The sequence below is a fragment of the Octopus bimaculoides genome, chromosome 3, assembly GCF_001194135.2.
Source record: "Octopus bimaculoides isolate UCB-OBI-ISO-001 chromosome 3, ASM119413v2, whole genome shotgun sequence".
Classification (NCBI taxonomy): domain Eukaryota; kingdom Metazoa; phylum Mollusca; class Cephalopoda; order Octopoda; family Octopodidae; genus Octopus; species Octopus bimaculoides.
In genome coordinates this window covers 9,084,157-9,090,060 of record NC_068983.1, presented here as the reverse complement: position 1 = coordinate 9,090,060, position 5,904 = coordinate 9,084,157, and positions in this window count along the sequence as shown.

Below are 5,904 nucleotides of genomic sequence, written 5' to 3'. Positions count from 1 at the left end.
ATATATATATATATATATATATATATATATATATATATATATGTGTGTGTGTGTGTACATATAATTATAAATAAGAGGAAAAGGAAAAACATTTCTATGCCAATATGCTGAAAAATAGACGTTAGATTGTCTAAACACACACACAGACACACACACACACACACACACACACACACACACACACACACATATATAAAACAAACTATGTAGGAGGTTCGTGTGTTATGTCGAAATGTTGGAGATGGTGTGTGTGTGTGTAAATAAGAATGTCTATGTGTACGTATATGTCTACCAATGTTGTTATGGCTGCAGGCATACCTGTTACTGTATTTGTCTGTATATTTTGATTCATGTGTATATTTGTGTATCTAATATTTAGTCTGCGCAGTTATTGCATGTTAAACTACAAGGATATTTTACATATTCTCTCAGTTCTATTAATAACTTTTACTTATAAATTCTTAATTTACTCAGTTCTCTCTGGTTTTGCGAAACATTGTTATATTAAAACTAATAATATGGCAGTGAGTTACTGCATAACCAATTGACAAATGTATTTGCAGGTATAACTCTAAGAAAAAATATAATTTACAGAATCAGTGTATTCTGCTATTACATAAAATTATATTCTGTTAAATATTTTCGGTAATGTCGCTTTGTCTTTTCTTATCTTCAACATAGCTAAGTGCAGATATCTTGCTTTTAGCGAATCTTTGGATGATTAATTGAGGTAAGTGAAGAATATTGCAACACTCTTATATAAAATATTCCTTCAATGAAAGAGAGCAGCAGAATGCAGAGATATTCCAAGAAGGCTGTGTTTTGTAGCATTAATGTTCGTAGTAATACGCATCGCAATATGGCCGAATATTTTCCGGCACCGCTTTTAAAATTCGTTAGAAAACGTGAAAGATTCTGCTCGCACTATTTGTTACGAGTCTCAGCATGACGAGTTGGAACCAACGTGAAGGATCGAAACCCCGAAGATAGTACACTGCCATACCAAAACTCCAGTTAAAGAATGGATACATGCACACACGAACACATACGTAATACACACGCATATACTCATGCATATATGAATACATACGTACACACACACACTCTCTCACTCACACACACACACACACACACACACACACACACACACACACACACACACACACACACACACACACACACACACACACACACACACACACACACACACACACACACACACACACACACACACACATATGCATGTGTATATGAATATATATATGCATGTGTATATGAATATATATATGCATGTGTATATATATATATATATATATATATATAATGTACATATAATTATAAATAAGAGCAAAATAAAAAAAAACTATATGCCAACACGCTGAAAAATAGACGTTAGATCGTCGAAAGGCATACAATTTTCTTTTGCTCTCATTTATAATTGTCCATCCGTCGCTCTTTTCCTTTCTTTCTGTTACTGTGTATTGCTGTTTGGGAGGACCTGATCATCACAATCTCGCAGTTATTATCTGCGTTTGAAAAACATATAAAAAGTTGAAACAGGGATGTCTTTCCGTTGTGTTATAATCTATTAGAAATAATGTGATTCGGTATAATTTCCAAATATTCTAATATGTAAACAGACATTTCATATATATAATCTTTTCTTTTGCGTTACACATCATGCTTATTACTTACTCGGCACATAAGAGAGAGAGAACTGTAAATATATATATATATATATATATATATATATATATATATATATATATGGAGAGAGAGATAGACAGATAGAGAGGGAGATAAAGAGAGAGACTGTTTTGGTGTGAAGACGTGGATTCATAGCACAAAGTATGGGAGTTTGTCGTATACCGTTTCATAGATAGAAATTATCGATGCAACTCCAACGTAGTCCAAAAGGTGAGACACTTCACCACCTTTAAGATTTCCGGGTATTTGTATTCTGCTGTACTACAGAGCCCATTGCATGTATTGTTAGAAGAGGTAAGCATTCTCATTACTTGAAGGCTGTTTATTTAATCGATCTTCATATAAAATGCAAAGTCGATCTTGGCGTGATTTCAGCTCAGACTTTAAAGAGCTGGATGAAATTTAGGCGGTTTGTACTATTCTAACGAGTCTACTAATGGACCATATTATGTCTGATTTCCATAAAGCATTTGTATATTGCTGCTATTATTATTGTTTAACTGTAAGTCAGTTTATATAATGCAGGCACATAACTAAAGGTGATTAAGAGGAGTCATCTTGCGTTCTTCTATATTAATTAATTACTTGAAACCTATCTTTTAATGAGTTTAAGATGAAAAGACAAAATGCCATTATTTTCTGCTTTCAAGATTGTTCGCGAGAAGAGAAAGTTATCGTACGACCGGGACGAAATATTCGCAACAGAGTTGACACAACTAAATTATTTGGTCATTCTATAAATAATGCGCTTTATTATACTTCTTTTGCTTTTCAAAATTAAGATAAACAAAGTTCTTTTTTTAATCTAAAATATTTACTCTCCTTCATTTTTTTACTATGCTCTTCAATCTATCTGGTAGACCTGAAAGGCCCCTCTTTCAAACTTCACTTGTCCATGCCGAAAAATACTATCGTTTGGACCTACAGAATTCATATTTTTTCCGTACAAATGATTCTGAAGTTAGCGGAATAAATGATAATCAGATGGAGCAATGTCCAGTGATTATGGTGGGTGGGGCATCGTTTCCCATTCAAACTGCTCCAGCCTTTGGAATATCCACTTCGTTTTATGTAACCGAGCATTATCCTGATGGAAGGACACTTTTTATTGTGAAACTGAAGATGGTCATTTTTCTTCTATCGCTGATAAGAATGACGGGTTGAATGGCCAAATCCGAAGTTCTCTGCTAGTTCCTCAATAGTTACGTGAGATTTTATTCCACCAAGGTTTGCAGGACGTCCTCGTCGAGCTCTACAGATCTTCCAGGGCGCGGCTCGTCTTGTGGGCTGTAGTTTCCAGCTCAGAATTTCTGGAACCAAAGTTGAAACTGGCTTACGCATTTTGTCCGATCCTCATACACTGCATTAATATTCCCCGCACTTTCCGTTGCGTTGTTACCTTTATTGAACTCATAAAGCAAAATATGCCGAATATGCTCCTTTGTCACTTCCATTGAAAAAATAACTATCAAAATAGAACCACGCTGATTACAACTTGCACTAAGAATAAGGTCAAAGTAAAATTACTACCTGCTTTTATAGTAAGTCGATGCAGGTTGTTTATACTGCCCCCCTCCGACTTTTAGCTCATGCAATTGTAAAAACCGCATTACTTATGGGAAGACATAATGTATATAATGTCTCTTTGGTGGCACAAAAACACTGTAGTAAATGTAACAGGTGAAAAGAGGAATTGTGTTTGAGACGAATCTTTATAGAATTCATATCTACCATATTTTGCTGATGCGGCTGTTGTCAATTCGTGTATATGTTGGAACACACTTGTCCAATGTGCTGTACAGAGTAAAGAAATCAGTAACCACGTATTTGCAAGGCGAATTACCGTAGCATATAACCATTCGCGCAGCGATGAACCTGTGTCAGCAGTAATTGAAGTCGATAAAACAGTATGCATTTTATTTACAGAAATATGATACTCACGGATCCAAGAAGCAAGCATTTGTTAAACTGACAATGATAGCAATAATGTGTTAGTGTCCCTGTCATAAGCATAATTCTCTCGCTTGCACGCTTCTGTGGTTGCTTCTATGAAAATCTGTATCTAGCAATTAATTCAAGAAATTAATATGAAACTATATGCCTTGTTTGGTAATTACGCTGAATTAACTGTTCATGCAAATGCAATAGACAGAAATATGACACTATATCTGCGTAGGATGGCGTAGTGAGAGTAATGGTGAAGCGTGAAGTTGGAATTAGCTGCAGAGACATTAGACATTGCTGCGGGAGTATTCATATGACATGAAATGACTTCAAACTAAGATGATTATTTGCGTAATTTTGTACTCTATTGTCATTCGTTAATATCACCTACTTATGACTTAAATCCAAAAGCCGCATCTAAGAAAATTACTATTTTCTATCTCTGTGAAGTGAAAGGATTTCTGTATTTTGTTTGGTGTCTATATTATATTAACACGATAATGTATTTCCTGCTGTCTATTTTAATGTTTTATTGCTATTAAAAATGATTAAGTAGTATATAAGATTGGAATATAATAGCATTCACAAATGGGTGGTCCCTGACATAGACTTGCGTATACTATTACTATTCTCACAGCCGTGTAATAAAAAGACATATATCCTATTTATAATGTGATAGACGCAGTTTTTAATAATATTTATAATCTAAATCAGACTTTGCTATTTATATATTCCCAATATACAGCATGACATTTGAACAAATTATTTCACATTTTCAGAGTTATATCTAAGTATTTGCTAAATTGAACTGGATTCGTTCAGGCATGTATACTTTTTGTCTAATCTATTTCAACATCATCTAAAATAGGGAGAATTCAATTTTTAAGCCATAAATAAATACAAGGATATACACTGAACCGCAGAAAGGGGAACAAGTTTGAAACAGCGACATTCTTTGTTGTGGTTTTCGATGCTGAAATCGTTAGCCGTCGTTTAACCGGGATAAAATATGGTACACTCCAGCAAGAATGCCATCATGTAATACGCCCTAAAAATGATCCATTATAATAAGATAACACTATAATAAGATAACATTATAAAAAAGATAATATTTTAAAAGTTCCCGAACATAAAAAAAGATTCATCTGATAGGTGAAAAGAAGCTATAAGCGTCATGTTGAAATATAAAGAGATGTTTGCTTGAATCGAGGGTTTATTTGCATTAACCGTTATGGGAACGCAGATTATATTTCTACTTCTGTTTTTGATACTGCTCTTCGTCTTGTATATTTAAATTCTTCTGTAGCTCTTAGAGCGGACGCAATTAATAGATATGACATGTGCAGTGGGTGATGCCTTGTGTCACGTTCATGAGCTCCATAGAGATTTATGTAATTAATAAAAAGAACCCGTAGACTGAATTATTTATAAAATGACATATTGGTTAATGAAGCACAGGTTAGACTATTACTGAAAGCTAGATGGAAATGTCACAGACGGAAAACACTAATCATATGATTATTGAATAGCGACTGACCTTATCTAAACAATAACTATCAATACAATAAGAAAATAGATATATACAAGCTTATTATAAATACTGAGTAACATCGCGACTTGTATCTGCCACACAAATTTACTTCGTGTTATATATTACATGTCAATATTAAAATAGATTTCTTTTTTTTTATTTCAGCATGACTCGTAACCCAATAATAAATAACTGACTGGCGTGATAAGATCTTAGCGGTTTGATAGAATTATATGAATGAAATACTTTGGAGCTGAACAAATAGCGAAATTTAATCTTTTAAAATAATAGAACAATAGCGTATGAAAGCAACAAGCAGTAGAACAGCCGTGTATATTTTCTGTTCCTCGTCGAATGCATTTAATTTCATTCGTGTCAGTTTTAATATAAAGTCATAAACGTTATGTATAAATCACCATCTATCTATGTGTTCGTCTATATATATATATATATATATATATATATATAGGATAGTGGTACAGCAATGCACCAATACGAGCGAGATCGCTGCCAGTGCCACTGGTCTGGGTCATGTGCGGGCGACATATATCTTTCGAGCGAGATCGTTACCAGTGCCCCTGGACTGGCTCTTCTGCGGGTGACACATGAAATGTTTCGAGCGGGATCGTTGCCAGTGCCCCTGGACTGGCTCTTCTGCGGGTGACACATGAAATGTTTCGAGCGGGATCGTTGCCAGTGCCCCTGGACTGGCTCTTCTGCGG